A 16756-nucleotide genomic window follows, 5' to 3' on the forward strand; every position below is an offset into this window, starting at 1 on the left:
CTGTGCAGTGGGAGAGGAGCACGAGGAGGAGAGGAGTCCAGGCCATGGTGCCCACAGCCCCTGAGCCCACAGTGGGGCTGGGCTCCCCAGGCCCCCTTTTCTTCCCCACCCTCTGCCACAGGAGGGGCTTCCATGCAAATGTGAGTCCCTCCCCTGAGTGCCAGCCCCTCCCTGCGCCCTGGGGCTGCAGCTCAGCTCACACCCCAGACTGAGAAGGTTGGAGGTTCATTTCAGCCCTTGGGGAGCCCTGGGAGGAAGCACCTGCTGAGACAACACATCAGTGAGCACAGGGCCCAGCCTCCAGGCCCAGGCCCCTAGGAGTGACTGTTCCTCCAGGAGAGCTGCACAGGGACCACAGGGCAGTCCCACAGCGCCCCCTGCTGGTCAGAGCACACACCTCCCCACCGCCCACAGCCCTGAAAGCCCAGCTGGATTTTGCAGCTGAGCAGGTGACTGTCTCTGTTCACGCATCATGGGCTGGTTCCCAGATACTGTGATTCTGATACACTGTGCGGTCGCTGTACTATCTCAGTCCCAGCAGGAGTCCTCATCTGTGGGAGGCGCAATAGTATACATAAATGACAAATTAATTGGGTTTCCCCTACAGTGAAGATGTTACCAAAGTAAAAACACAGTGACCTTCATGTCCAATGTCACAGATGAAGGGACCGTTTGTCTGGTTTTAGGGCTGGCAAGGACTGTCAGGGAATTTTCCAGGAATACATTCTGAGGCATGTTCAGAGGAGGACTATGAGATGCAGGTACAGTTTCCATGGAGATCTGATGTGATTAAGTGATTGATAAAACCAATGGCTTTTGTAGGCTTCACATTTGCCAGTGGAACATGTACGTGGGAACTCCTTCTAGGAGTTGACTTTTTATCTTAGTATGTGGAGTTTTTCATATCTGTGTCGTGTGTTTCTTGTTCAGATTTTCTTAGGTATCCTAATATTTTTTTATATTTGAAATAAAACTTTCCCTACCTGTATTTTCTCACGCATTGTCCTATTTTGTTAGCAAGATAAATGTGAGACTGCGATGCGTTTGCCCATGTCCCGAATGTCTGGGAGTTGAATGCAGAACCCATCACTGTGTGTCCTCACTGTGCCCGAATCCAACTCTGCTTTAACTGTGCAAATGGTCCAACTGTCCCCACATTTCTAGACTCACTGGGCCACTTAGTAAATGGCTTGGACCAGGATCAGTTCCTTTGGTCCCTCTCTCCTCAAGGCGCTCAAGGGATCTTTGTCATTCAGCTCAGGCAGGTCGCCTCCTGCTTTAAACCCTCAGGACTGCTCCCTGCTGTTTGCACAAAACCCCAAATCCTTGGCTCCTCTCAGGAGGCCTCATGGTCTGGCCCAGCCCCCTGCGCCCTCCCCTTGCAGGACCTCCCCTTGTTCTCAGGCTCCAGCTTGGCTCCCTTTCCTGCTGCTTCAAAACCCCGACTCCTGTCCTTCATGGGGTCCCAGACACCTCCTGCTCTGTCCTTTGGGAGCAAATAGGATTAAACTTGACATCCCGGGGTCGGTCGCATTTTGGCACCTCTGCGAGGCTCTTGGTAGCAGGGCATGCACACAGCATCCCAGATGGAAACAGAATTAGATATGACACTGCTGGAGCGACACAGCCCACAGGGAACAGTTCAGAGTGTCACCTGCTCCCTGTACACCACCTCAGCCACCATCAATAGGACTCCCCCTGATGAACCTCCCACCCTCCATTCCCTCGTCCTGGTCCCTCACTGACTGAAAACACGCGCACACACCATGTCCCTCACCGGTGGGTTTCAGCATAAACACGCATTGAACGTCCCCAAACCCCTGCAAGAGACAAGCATGTGCTTGAACTAGCCTGTCACACAAGTATGCGTGTGGTCATGTCAAAATGGTCGTCTACCTCACTGTTGTGCCGACTGAAAGACTGGGAGAAGAACAAGGTTTGCTACGTTTGGAGCCATGAGGCTCATGGGTGACATGTCTGAGCGGAAGGAAGCGCAGAGCAGCGCCCAAGGCCTCCGACAGTCAGTGGGAGAGAGCTGAGATGTGACTCAGAAATGTTCATTCCTGGTAAAATTTACAGCAGACACTGGGGCGGTCAGGTGAACTTTATGGCCCCTCAGCGTGTGTTCCTGGGACGCCTGTGCTGTTGCTCATTGTGTGTGACTCTCCCCCCCTTTCGAGGACACATCTCACTGCAAAGTGGTCCAGCTGGCAGATGCCTCCACAGAAGCTTCTCCCTGAATCGAGGCTCAGAGCCAGAATCTCTGGGCCCAGGGTTTTTGTCTCAGTTCCTCGTCATCTGAGTCACTGTGAGTAACTAAAGCTGCTCCCACTGCCATGAGCTGTAGCACAGTAATAGTCAGCGTCGTCCTCAGGCTGCAGCCCAGAGATGAGCAGAAGCCCTGCATTGGCCGAGGCGTCTTTGGATCCAGAGAAGCGGCTGGGGACCCCGTCACCCTGGTGCTTATTTGAATCTGATTTATATGCCAGCAGATACCGGGGAGGGCTCCCTGGCTTCTGCTGGAACCAGTTTATCCAGTAGCCACCAACACTGAAGCCACTGCTGAGGGTGCAGGTGAGTCTGGCTGTGGATCCAGGAGATGCAGAGACGGAGGGCGGCTGAGTCAGCACAGGCTGGGACAGGGAACCTGCAGGAACAGACACCTGTCAGTGATGCACAGGGACCAGGGGAAGTTTTTCAGATTGATCATGAAGGGGATAGACTTGGGAACTGAGGCCTGGTCCTGGAGGCCTGTCCCTACCTGTGCAGTGGGAGAGGAGCACGAGGAGGAGAGGAGTCCAGGCCATGGTGCCCACAGCCCCTGAGCCCACAGTGGGGCTGGGCTCCCCAGGCCCCCTTTTCTTCCCCACCCTCTGCCACAGGAGGGGCTTCCATGCAAATGTGAGTCCCTCCCCTGAGTGCCAGCCCCTCCCTGCGCCCTGGGGCTGCCGCTCAGCTCACACCCTAGACTTAGGAGAATGGAGGTGATACTCAACCCTAAGGGGAGCCCTGGGGGGAAGCACCTGCTGAGACAACACAAAGTTCCTTGCTCAGGGGAATTTGCCAGGTCAGAAAAGACACAGCTAGTGAGTGCCCATCGGGGAGCACAGAGCCCAGCCCCCATGTCCAGGCCGCTTTGAGTGAATGGTCCCCCTGAGCAGCCCTGTGGGGGCCAGAGGGCAGTCCCCCAGCGCCCCTGCTGGTCACAGGACACACAACATTGCCAGGGTCCAGGGCCCTGAGAACCCAGGTGGTTTCTGCAGCTCACCAGGCCACTCTCTGTACTTCCACGTCTTGGTCTGACTCTGACAGACTGTAGTGATTACTGTAGTATCTCATTCCCAGGGGTCCCCAACTGTGGGAGGTGCAAACGTACATAAATGACAAATTCATTTGCTTTGCTTCCAGTGAAGATGTTACAAAGTTAATGTAGAGTGAGGTTTTTATCCAGCATTACAGGTGATCGGGCAGTCGATCTGGTTTGAAGGGCTCGTAGGGGCTGTTCAGGAAAATGACATAGAAGTGAGTATTCCAGGAATACACTCAGTGGCATAGTCAAAGAACAGTTCAGCAAACAATGCATTTATAGGGGGTTTTTTTAGAGATCTGATTGAATTTAGCAGTTGGTAAAAAGTAACGTCTTCAGCGTGATTTACATTTATCAGTGGAGATTGTGGCATATTTTTTATTTTTATTTATGATTTTTTAAAATTTTTGTTTAGCCCGGCCGGGCGTGGCTCAGTGGTTGAGCGTCGACCCAGGATCCAGGCGATCAGGGTTCGATTCCCAGTCAGGGCACATGCCCTGGTTGTGGGCTCGATCAATGACTCTCTCATCATTGATGTTTCTTTCTCTCTCTCTCCCTCTCCTTTCCTCTCTCTGAAGTCAATAAAGATATATTTTAAAAAAAAAAAATTTTGTTTAAAATAGTACAGATGTCCCTTTTTCTCCCCAATTCCCCATTCCACCCCATCCCTTCCCCCTCCCCAGGCCCTCTCCCCACCATTGTTCGTGTCCTTGGATTGTGCATATAATGCTTATAAATTCTTTGGTTACTCTCTCCCCCTCTACCCACCCGCCCTCCTCCATCCCTCTGACATTTGTCAGTCTCATCAATGCTTCCATGTCACTGAATCTATTCTGTTCATCAGTTTATTAAGTTCTTTAGATTCCACATATAAGCGAGATCATGTGATGTTTGTCTTTCTCTGCCTGGCTTATTTCCATATTTTTTGATTTTAGAAGTTGACTTAATATTCTTATGTTTGTAGGGTTCTCCTTATCTGTGTTACATTTTCTTTGTCAGGATTTTGTCGTAGGTGTCCTAAATTTTATGTTTTAAACCAAAAAAAAGAGTACTCATTGTCTAATTTAGTAACTCTCCCAACCCGGAGACCAGTAGGCCTCCCCCAGCCCTGAGAAATCCCACGCAGACCCAGGGCAGACCAACAGCGCCAACTGGCGAGCACCACTCCGGTCCTGTGTCCACAGCGGGGCCTCAAAGATACTGAGGCTTAATGCCCAGAAATTGGTTACTGGCATTGAGCAGTGACAGATACCTGTGTGAAGAATGCTCTTAGGTCCGATTTAAAGAATATTAATACATCTGTGGTTTTATTTTATTTTTAATTTTTAAAGGTTTTTATTTTAAATCTATCTTTATTGATTTCAGAGAGAGGAAGGGAGAGGGAGAGAGAGAAACATCAATGATGAGAGTCATTGATGGGCTGCCTCCTGCACACCCCTGCCTGGGGATGGAGCCCGCAACCCGGGCATGTGCCCTGACCGGGAATCGAACCCCGATCGCCTGGATCCTAGGTCGATGCTCAACTGCTGAGCCACGCCCAGCCGGGCCAATATCTGTGGTTTTAGAGACTTACCAAAGACAGTGGGAAGTCATCAGGAAATAAACATTCTCTTGAGTATAAAAATCTCTATAAATCATATAAAACAGTGATTATCTCACTACCAGGAACATCAGGGAGCTGGTCTCCTGCTCATAAGAGGGGCCTTTAAAGTTCATCCAGAGAGGTGAGTAACAGTGTTCTCGCTATGGAGTCATTGCAGACAAAGTCGAAATAGGGTGTGAAGGGTCTCCAACCATGAAGAAATGTAGCTGTGTTCTAGACTATCCACACCATGCAGAGGACGGGGTTGGGGAACAGCAGGGATGGAGAGAGCAGGACAGGATGTAAGGAATCATGCAGTTGTAAGAGAACAATTTAGAAGAGAAAAGAAGACGTGGAGATGCATGCGACTGGGTCAAAGGGAGGTTCTCCAGTGCTGTTGACCAGAAAAGCTCTGAGGACAGAAAGGAGGGAGGATGTGGAATAGACTGGAGGTTTCCAGTTTGAATGACCGGTCAGATGGTGTCACTCTTTCCTGAGGTAGAATATTAGGTCTTACGTGGGTTGTCCTTTTCATAAAGTAGTTGATGATCTGGAAACAATTAGAAATACTGAATTACAAGCTCATAACAAGTAGGCTGTGACCTTGACGTTAAGTAAAATGTGATGGGTTTGAGAGTGTCTTCAGGGTGTTGGGGAGGCGTGGATTTAGAAAAGAAAGAAGCTTGGGACACAGCCCCGGTCGTCATCCCTACTTGCAGATGGGTGAAAACATTCTTGAAACTGTATTTTATTAATTAAGTCTATCTCTATGTATCCCCTTACCTAATTAATGTAGGGTATTTGCTGATAATGGAGTGTCTTCTGCTCTAGGCCCTTTGTGATGAGGTTGGTATAGGTTTAGGGAAAAGTAATCTCTTTGTCTTCCCCATGCAAATGTCACAAAAAGAGCTGAAGGCATTGAATATGTGTTTGGTTGTGACATTGGCAGATCCAGGGAGGGAAAAAATCACACAGGAAACCAGCAATACTTGTTTTGAGGCATTTTATATTATATTTTATTTTATATTATATTATTTAAGAACACAGCCATAGGACGTGGGTTAGAAATTTGATGCCAGCCTTCCTTTCCAGGCCCCCAAAGAAAACTCTGGAGAAGCCCTTGAAGGTCTTCCTTCTGGTTCCAGGATGTAAGGAATCACGCAGTTGTAAGAGAACAATTTAGAAGAGAAAAGAAGACGTGGAGATGCATGCGACTGGGTCAAAGGGAGGTTCTCCAGTGCTGTTGACCAGAAAAGCTCTCAGGGCAGGGCCTACATACAGCATAGCGTCCCACAGGCCCTTCCAGTCCACATCTGCAGAGGGCACGCATGACCTCGGGGTGAGGACAGACGATGCGTCCCTCCTCCAGAGACCTCAGCTGTGCTGAATTCTGTCTGTTCCTGCACCAGGTGAAGCTGCAAGAACCTGTGACTTCCTCCTGACCCGGAATTGTCACAGCATGGCCCAAGCCCTGATTATCTGCAAAATAAGTGGGGGCTGCATTGCCTTAAGTCCACAAGGACTGATGGAGGTTCTCAGGGCTCTGAGGGGGCCAGCAGGGCCTCAGTGCTCTCTGTGGAAGAGCTGCCCTGCTCTACAGCCACCCCCCTCCATGACCCCTCTGCAATTCATATTTTTATGATAATTTGATGTTTTTAAAGTCACAGTGTTGAAGCACATTAAAATATTCTATCTGCCGTTATCCGCTTCCCTCCAGCTGAGTGGATCCTTGTGGCTCTCAGAGAAGCCTCCCCCTGGATTCCTGTTTCTGTAAGAAGGTCAGTGTTTACAACAGATCCTGGGTCTGAGGGATCTTGAAGGGGTGATGTTTGCCCAGAGCAGAAGGTCATGCCCAAGACCCAGGAGGGAAGGTGACAGCACATGGCCTCAGTGCTGGGACAGGAAGAAGCCACCAGGCAGGGGTTAGACGCAGACAGGGAAAAGTAGTCAGAGCTTTGGGGTCTTGACAAAAACCTGAGATTGGCTACATGAGTTCCTTATGGTCCGGTGCTGGTAGGTCCCTAAGTGCTGAGCTGTGTATTTTGGCATCAGCCTCCCCCTGACCCTTTCGCTGATTATAGGGAAGGAGTCTGTGCCCTCAGGATAAACAGAAGAGGAAACCAGGCTGGAAGCATGAAGTTAGAAATAGTTCAGCCATCTTCCAACCTCAGACCCTCGGATACTCTTTGGATCCTCAGGGGTGGGTGCGGTTTTAGCAGCAGTCACCCCTGACGTGAAGTTATTTGTGGGAAGTGACTGGAGGGTGATGGGCCCGCAGGGGGAAGGGAGGGCTGAGTCTCCAGCTCTCCAGGGTCTGGAGCACTGTGCCAAGATCAGCCTATGGCTGGCCCCAGTCATCAGCCTCATTCTGGTGAATATATTTCACCTGAAGACCACGCGATTCGTTTTTCATTCAATTTGGGGAGAACTGTTACCTTGACCACGTTGGCTACTTTGAACCACAAACTAGGGTATCTACTTACGTTTAATTTTCTTGCAATGTATTGTACTTTTCACTGTATAAGACTTTCATTTTGTTTCTCACATTTGTCCTTAAATCGTTCGTATTTATGTTGTTACCAATAGTATTCTTGTTTTTAAATTTTTGGTAGTTCGCTGCCGTTATGTAGAATACACTTCATTTCTGCATGTTGGTTTGTATCACAAAATTCAGAGCTGAGCCCTCAGACCAGAGTCATATGTTAGTCACACCTCGACTCCGAGCCGAGCTTGGCCTGAATCAATCTGATTTGACCTCCTCAGATGACTCCATCAGGAAATTTTTAGCTCTGAGCGAGGGATTTTACCCATGAATACATGAACATGGCCAAAAACAAATAAAAATGGATGAACAATAAATGAAAGGTTGAACTGAAGTAGAAGATGTGACATTGTCAGAAGGTCCAAGAATTATCAAGTGCTGGATGAAGGTATGACAGCAAAAGTCACGGCTGAGCTAGACCTGGTGAGAGCCACCAGCTGGGGTGACAGTGGCAGGCCAAGAGAGCAGAGAGGAGGTTTTGGTCTCACTTCCTTGTGGGTCTGGACCACTGTGTGAGTGTTAGTGTTGCCGTCCCATGCAGCACAGTAATAGTCAGCGTCGTCCTCAGGCTGCAGCCCAGAGATGAGCAGAAGCCCTGCATTGGCCGAGGTGTCTTTGGATCCAGAGAAGCGGCTGGGGACCCCGGCGCCCTGGTACTTATCTGAGTCTGACTTATACCTCAGGAGAAACCTGGGAGAGCTCCCTGGCTTCTGCTGGAACCAGCGTATATGGTAGCCACCAACACTGAAGCCACTGCTGAGGGTGCAGGTGAGTCTGGCTGTGGATCCAGGAGATGCAGAGACGGAGGGCGGCTGAGTCAGCACAGGCTGGGACAGGGAACCTGCAGGAACAGACACTTGTCAGTGCTGGGCGGGGACCAGGGGACGTTTCTCAGGAGATTGATCATGAAGGGAACAAACTTGGGAACTGAGGCCTGGTTGGAGACCTGTCCCTACCTGTGCAGTGGGAGAGGAGCACGAGGAGGAGAGGAGTCCAGGCCATGGTGCCCACAGCCCCTGAGCCCACAGTGGGGCTGGGCTCCCCAGGCCTCCTTTTCTTCCCCACCCTCTGCCACAGGAGGGGCTTCCATGCAAATGTGAGTCCCTCCCCTGAGTGCCAGCCCCTCCCTGAGCCCGGGGGCTGCAGCTGAGCTCACACCCCAGACTGGGGTGGGGGAAGGGGGTGTAGGTTGGCTTCACCCCTTGGGGGAGCCCTGGGAGGAAGCACCTGCTGAGACCACACAAAGCCATCTGCTCAGTGGACTCTGCCAGGCCAATAAGGACACAGCTGCTGAGTCCCCATCACTGAGCACAGGGACTAGCCCACAGTCCAGGTGCCTCAATTTAAAGGTCTAATTGAATACCTCTGTGGTGATCATTTGACAGTCTCACAGGGCCACCTGCTGGTGGGATGACATATACCTCTCCACCCCCAGACCCTGAGAGCCCAGCCGCTTATGGAGCTGCCCGGGTCCCTGTATCCGTTCACTCACCCCTGGACTGATTCCCAGACACGGGGATTCTGATCCTCTGTATTGATTACTGTGCATTTTGGCCTCAGAGGTACCCATCTGTGGGATGTTCAAGAATATACATAAATGACAATTTAATTTGATTTCTATTTCAGTAAAGATGTCGCAAAAGTAAATACACAGTGAACTTCTTGTCCAATAACACAGGTTAGGGAACATTGATCAGGTTTGATGAGCTCCCAGGGGCTGTTCAGGCAAATGACAGAGGAAAGAATTTCCCAGCAATACGCTCAGGGGCATATTCCAAGAAGGATCGTTCAGGAACCATTTTAAGTCATGTAAGGCATTCACAGTTTTCACAGAGATCTGATTGGATTTAGTGATTAGTAAAAAAACTACAAATAAACACTTTGTTAGGCTTCACTTTGACCAGTGGAGACTGTGGCTTTTTTTCTTAATTTTAAGAATTGACTTTATATTCTTACATGTGTGAGTCCTGCTTGTGTGTGTCACGTGTTTCTCATAAGGACTTTGTCTTAGGTGTCCTGGATGCTTTTATAAATGTCCAACTTCCCTAGGTGTATTTTCTTACCTATTTCCCTGTTTTAGTAACAAGCTAGATGTGAGGTTGGGAGGAGCGTGCAGATGTGTGACCGTCTGAGCAGCTGAGTGCTGAAACCATCACTGTGTGTGCCCCCTGGGCCCGCGTCCGGCTCTGCTTTCACTGTGCAAACGGTCCAGCGGTCCCCACACTTCTGCCCTCACTGGGCGGCCTGTCAATAGCAGTGACCGGGAAACCCACTGGCCTCGCACCCTCCCCCAAGCCCTCCAGAGATGCTCTCATTGCGCTCAGGCAGGTCAGTCCTGCAGAAGGCCCTCCGCGCGTCCTCACTGCTGTTCCCGTGAACCCAGGCTCCTCAGTTGCCCGGGAGCCATCGTGTCCCGGCCCCTCCTCCGCACTCCACTCCCAGCCCCCACACTGTCCTTGCCCCCAGCTTCCCTGACTTTCCTGTCCCTTCAAAACCTTTCATTCCTGTCCCCCACGTCCTCTTATTGTCAACATATCGTCTTTGGGCCTCTTCAGTGTGAACTTGTCTCATCAACAGGATTGGGCGGGGCAGGTCATTTTCTCTCAGGTAACTTGTTTCCATAAACCGAGCAATGACAAAGTGCCATTCCACCACGAAGGCAAACTCCTCTAAACAGGAGGCTTTTATCTGCGACACAACTTCCTAGATCAGCGCAGCTGAGCCCTCTGAGCTCGGCCTGAAGGCGCCCTGAGGGCCCCTGGCAGTGCTTCTGTGCTGGTCAGCATCTGCCCTCGGTCCCACCTGCCGCCCTGTGGGCTGAGAGGCTGACATTTAATGGAGGGTGAAAGCTCTTGGCTTCTTACCTGGGCTCCTGTAAGATGCAGGTGTGAATTGCTGCTCTGCGCATATATCCATAAAATCATCTGAGTGCTGTCAGCACAAATGGGTGACTGATGTTTTCCCAAAATTCCTCTATTGCCTTTTCCATTTCGCTCTGCAGCTTCTCACATAGAGTTATGTGCTTCAGTATTTTTTAGTTTCTAAATTTGTTTGATTCTTATATAAGCTGTTGCCTTAGAAGTTCTCACCAACTTAAAACATTCCTTTATTAAGTGCCTGTTGCGTACACAGCCACGGAAGCAAGAGACACAGGGAGGACTCCAGATGTTTCCATCGGCTGGAAACCAGAATGAGTCCGCAGAGGCATTTCAGCAACGGAGCTTCCAGGAGAAACCCTTCTGAATGGGAAAGTCAACCTAAAACCAAAGCGGAGCCATGTGGACCTGAGACTTGGAGAAAGAAAGGAGCCTGGGATTTTGTGCTGAGTGTGCAATGAGGAAAAGCCTCTGGCCATTTGTGCACCACAGGCTCGGGGATGACAAGGGGAAGGGCTGCAAGTGGAAAGGTACTGGCACTGAGTCCGAGAGGGGGAAAGTGTCCGCAAGGTGTCCTCTCCTCCCCCACAAAGCAGCCCTGGCAGAGGAGCCTGAAGGGGACCGGGGAGCCAGGCCTCCAATATCCAGGCCCAGGAATAGAGGTGCTGCTCCAGGAAAATGAATGTGTGGAGTCCGTAGCCAGTGACAGGGCCTGAGTCCTTGGCTGCAACTCCCTCCAGGGCTACATAGCGCAGGCCCTGGGTCAGGTGTTGTGTGGGGAGGACAGGGACCCTCATGAGTCCCCCAGGGAAAGGCTGTGTACACGCCCACGCTGGGGCCTGGACATCACACACAGGATTCTAACCAGCAGCCAGGACCCTCGGTCTGCGTATCCATGGTTTTCTGAAGGACATGCAGCTTGTTTCTACTTCTTGCTGATTACAAATAAAGCTGCAGTTTACATGCACGTGAATTTTCCTTCAGTCCCCATTTTCACTGCATCCTATGGACTTTGATAAGGTGTATGTTCATTTCATCCAGTTATAATATTTTCAATTTCTATTTAGGCTTTTTCCCTAAATAATGTCTTATGAAGATGTGTGTTGGTTACGCTACAAGTATTTGGGGATTTTCAACAGTATCCAGGTACTCGATGTTCTGGCCCACGGGATGCTGAGTCCCTGCGTAACCCATGAGCAGCATCACCTATCCTGACAGTCACTCTGAGCCCTCCCAGCCCCCCAGGGGACTCCTGGAGGAGCTTTCTGGTGGCTGGAAGGATGAAGTGGCCTCTTACAATCTCACTGTCCCCATCGCGTGTCATTGCCTGAAATAGAGACTTTGCTTTTGAAATTTTTGTTTTCCAATTCAGTTCAGGCATGCAAACATGACAATGACCACCACAGATGTGTCTTCTGAGGGTGGCGGAAGTGGAGATTCCGACCCCCTGATGCCACACCACCGAGGGCATCTACGGTGGCTGCACGAGCCGAGGGGCTGCGTGGTAGGCCCTTGCTCAGAAGAAATATTTTCTCCCGGGATAAAGGATCTTGTAGTCCCCAACATTCACACTGAGCACCGAAGGCAAGATGGCAGAGCCGTGGAACATCCTGGAAATAAGAAAATGATCAGTGATGGAGACACAGGATTCCCTAGTCAGAGTTTCGGTCTGAAATGACCACAGATTGGCCCCTGAGCTCAGCCCCTCGGCTTCAGAGCAAAGAAGCCGGGTCCCCAGCTGATGGGGAGCTGGGCTCTGTTTCCTTGAAGACCTTGTGTGTAGGATCGGGCTGCCATGAGTGACTTTGAGGACAGAAGGTAGAGGAGCCGTATACAACCTCCAGGGGTTGCCCTGGAGCCTGGCCCTGGTGGTGGCAGCAGGTGTAGAAGCAGAAGGTTCAGGCTGAGCCTGAGAGGCAGGTGCTGGCCGTTCCTCCTCCTGGCTGACCAGAAAGGGCACCTTGTGGCCTCGGTTCCCCAGGGCTGGGAGCTCTGTGTGACCGCTGGGGCTGCTGTCTCGGGAGTGGCACTGAGAAGCAGCCTTGTCCTCAGCTGTGGGCTCAGCATTGCTCCAGGGGCCTGAGTTGCCAGATTTGATCCAGGGAAGGGGTCAAGGACCACAAAGGACGACTCCTACCATCCAAGGCTGTTTGGGGAGCTGTTGGTCACAGTGCACACACTGCACCTTCCTGATGTGGTCTGGCACAGACCCAGCTGGATTCGGTGACCCTGCATCTGCCCTGACCCGTCCTTTCCTCCAGGGCAGCCTCCCCTGACACAGAGGAATTTCTACTCAGGTTGACAAAGTTCCCCAATGTGATGTGGCCACGGGCAGGCTGGGAAGGCAGAACACACAGGATGTGGCCAGATTTTCAAGAGAGGTTCCCTGAGGCGTGTCTCAGACCCCAGTTTCAGGTCCCCAAACAGGGGAAGCACCTAACTTATCAGAGGAGTGGGGTTGGCCCAGGGGAACACATTGCAGTGGGGCCAGAAGGTTTTTGTCTCAGTTCCCCACAGGCCTGGAGCACTGTGGGACCCTTGAGACTCTTGTCCCATGCTGAGCAGTAATAGTCGGCCTCGTCCTCAGGCTGCAGCCCGCTGATGGTCAGGGTCCCCGAGTTGCCAGACTTGGAGCCAGAAAATCGGTCGGGGATCCCTGAGGGTCGATTGCTAGTACCATATATGATGGTTTTGGGGGCCTTTCCTGGGAGCTGTTGGTACCAGTGCACAGAATAACCATCCCCAATGTTGGAGCTGCTTCCAGCGCAGGAGATGGTGACCTTCTGGCCCAGGGCCCCAGACACTGAGGACGGCTGAGTCAGCACAGACTGCGCCCAGGATCCTGGAAGAGGGGGAGACACAGACATGGTGATTCTGGGTCTAGAGACAGGAAGAGGAAGAGGACCCCATGTCTCATCCCAAGGTCCCTTTCCCTGTCCCCACATCCAGTCACCTGTGCAGTGAGCCAGGAGGGTGAGCAGGAGAGGGGACCAGGCCATGGTGCAGATCCTCGCTGAGTCCTGCCTCCAGTGGCCCCACAGCTGAAGCAGAGCTGCCCCCAAACCTCTCCTTGCCCTCTTCATGCTCTGCAGGAGGGAGGGTCCCCTCATGCAAATGAGACCCCTCAGCTCTCTGACTCCTCCCTGGGCCCTGGGGCAGCTACCTGGTCCTGAGGGTTTCAGGGGCTGGGTGGGGCCCAGGGCGTGGCGAGGTCACAGCTGTGAGACCTGAGCAGAGGTCACCAGTCAGTGCCAAGGAACAGGTCCCAGCTCTGAATACTGCAGACCTTCTGGAACAGTCCCCGAGCGCCCCCTGCTGCCCAGGCCTAGAAACACCAGTGTGTAACCTGGTGACTAAGGCCCATCAGGGACAGATCCTGCCTCCTCCCAGCTCAGGTCACAGGCCCCCTGCCTGAGGGGCAGTCCAGGTGCCCCTTATGTGGCCTCCTAATCACTTCGGGACACTTTCTATGTTCTACCCAGCTCCTCAGGGTGAGTCTGTGCACGTGTCCCTTGGCCGTTCAGTGGTGAGAAACGAGCTGCTAACACTTATGTCAACTTTTCTTAGAGCAGGGTCAAGACCAGAGCAGTGACTGTCCCCTCGAGGCATGCTCCCTTATTTTCAGGAGACAGTTTTATTTTTCTCTGTGATTCCTCCTGTGTTAAAAATTACTCACTATATTCCCAATACATAAAAAATAGTCTTTCAGGGTCCTTTTCTTTATTCAAAAGATTTTAAGTATTTGCTTTTACATCTGCTGTCCAGTCAAGCGTTACCTATTAGCTTGTTTCCTCGTGAACATAGAAGTTGAATAAAATATTTCAGAACTGTCTTTTGTATATTTGTGTGAGAGACAGTTATCTGATGTTTCGAGTCAGACTCACTCTGATCAGGATCCCTGACAGAGAGGGGAAGGTGACAGTGATAGTACCACCTGGGACCAGGACCTGGTGGGGTGGGGATTCTAAGGAATGAATTCAAGGTGACCTGGGGAAGCACCTTTAGGGATGAAAGCAGAAGATGCACCCTGGTGAGTGGGCCAGAGGTTCTGGCGCTGGTCCTCTGGGCCTGTCCTCACCTGAGGGGTGAGGGGCAGGTGAAGGAGAGGCTCCCAGGGGGTGGGAGGAGGGTCACTGATGCAGCTTCTTAACCCGCTTGACCCATGTCCTCAGTCTGGGAGAAGGCCTTGGCCATGCTTGGGAATATTTGCTGCTTTCTGACTTTCCCGAGGGGACTGGGCTTCACATCATTGCCTCACTGATGGGAGCGGCGGTGGCTTTTATGGGAACTGAACTTTGGCAGAACATTGAACAGGTCCGTTGTCAGGCTGCTAACTGGTGAGACTGGACCCACCTTGCCCGTTTCCCTCTTGAGTCTCCAGTGTCCACGTTACCAGACCCAACGGGCTCTAGTGAAGAGGGGGAGAGGCCGAGTGTTCCACGCGGGGGACAAGTGCGAGGGACTTTCTGTCTCTGTTGCTTTGATCTGGACCCAAACCTCCCAGCCCCGTGGTCAGCATGGGATTGGCCCCAGTTCCTACCTCAGGCCCAGGCACCTGTTTCCCGAATCAATCAGACAGGCCCCTCCCTGGTCTCAGTGAGGGTGTCGGGGAAGCGGGTCAGTGATGCAGCCAGTTTCCCTGAAGCCCCGGGACCAGGTCATTGGTGAGAGAGGCTGAGTCGCCCTCACTGGAAGTCGTGTTGTGGGGACGCTCCGCCTCATGAGCCAGAGGCGCTCAGCTCCCAGGAAGGAAATCGTCCTGGTGATACAGGGCCAGGGAGGAGGGACATGTCACAGAAACCTGAGAGAAACAGGGGGAAAGCCCAGCAAGAGTCCCCACTTGTCACCTGGAGAACACACCTTCCCGTGTCCCCACTGACCAAGGAGGAGTCTGCTGGTAAAGTTTCCCTCACAGGGGTGGCCTTGGGCCCCAGCCACACACACTCCTGTGACCCTTCTCCCAGGAGGAGCAGCTACTCACCTCTACCCAGTTTTTCCAGATCAACCCCAAGCCTCTGGCCACCCGGCCTTCACCTCCTGCCCGACCCCTGCCCCCCACACCCCACGGGCTCCATCCTGGTCCCGGGTCCAGCCCAGTCTTTGAACCAGCCCGCGACCTTCTGCGCAGGGACCTGACCCTCCCTCTGCATCTCCTGCAGCAGCTGGGCCCAGAGGCTGTCAGAGTCTGGGTTTGTCTGGTCCCTTCCCTCACTGCTCCAGCTCCTGCCAGAGCCCAGAACCCTGCGGTTTTCAGTCAAACGAGTAGTTGGTGGACCCATGAACAGCCAGCAATCCTGAGACAGACACAGCTGAGCTCAGTGTCTCCCTGGTCCTGCCCCAAACCGTCCTGGACACTGCTTGGGCAGCCGGCCTCTGGCATCAGTGAATTCCTGCTCATCGATGGACAATCAGATCGGGTGTTGTTGCCAGAAGGGGTGCGGAACATCTGGCCCGCAGAATCTATAAGGTCTGGGAAAATATTTGGTCTGGCCCTGCCAAGGCCACCACAGGCAGCACTCAAAACTCAACAATCTAGGAGCTTTGTTCATAGCTAATTGTTAAGTTAATTTTGTATGGCCCCTGAACGATGCAATAAATATCCAAATGGCCCTTGGCAGAAAAAATGTTCCCCACCCCTGGCTCAGAGAGGTGCATGTAGAGAATGGGCGCCGTGTCCTAGGCCACGTTCCCTCATATGAGTGGGAGATTCTGGATTCCGTCTAAACCCATAAACAAAAGGGATTTATCGGAACCGCACTCCAGGAAGGACACTCTTAGTCCAAGTATGAAATGCCAGCCGACCATATTCTATGAGGGCTTTTTCCTGAGCTCTGCCCAGGCAGGACCCTCCCAACAGTGCCCCCTACTGGTCTCTGGTGCAGGGTCCACCAGCCCTTCAGGCCACACCCAGCCCTCCTGGGGGACAACCTATTTTGCACTTGGATCTTTGTGATGTCACTACCCAGAGCTAGAGAAAGAGCAGGGCCCTCCTTGGGTTTGAGGGCCAAGAACATGGCTCCAGATAAGTAATAGCTTCGAGGCTGCTAAATGCAGCACCTAGTCCCCGGGTTTTTGTTCCCAGGTATGCCTGGTTCGCCTGACATTTTGTTTTCCTTCTGCCGCTTGTGCGGGACCATAACACATACAGGACCATCCACAACCGAGTTCAGGGCTCAAAATCTACACTGCGCTCTGTCCCTTCACACTGACAAGAGGCCTCTGTGACTCTCCCTTATAAGGGGATATTGTGTTGTCAGTGTTGCCGCCCCACATCGCTGCCAGGCCCTGGCCTTTTATGTCTCCCTTGGTCACTGCAATTTGTCGCTGTTCTTCAAAAAGTGTCTCCTCCTCCGCTCTCTGCTCAGGGCTTTTATTTGGCTTTAAGTGCTATTCTGAAGATTCATTTATTTCCTTTAAATTTATTATAATTAATCAACATTTAATTATGT

At 52.0% G+C, this 16756-nt stretch overlaps 1 gene segment (V, D, J or C); it reads right to left on the reverse strand.

The window, feature by feature from the left end:
• LOC308550065 (immunoglobulin lambda variable 1-40-like) overlaps window positions 1–16756 on the reverse strand; it is a 429946-nt gene that overhangs the window by 295048 nt on the left and 118142 nt on the right. Inside the window, exon 2 of the V gene segment in view lies at window positions 12823–13149.

This window comes from Miniopterus schreibersii (assembly GCF_964146895.1).
Source record: "Miniopterus schreibersii genome assembly, chromosome: 20".
In the NCBI taxonomy this organism is placed as follows: Eukaryota; Metazoa; Chordata; class Mammalia; order Chiroptera; family Miniopteridae; genus Miniopterus; species Miniopterus schreibersii.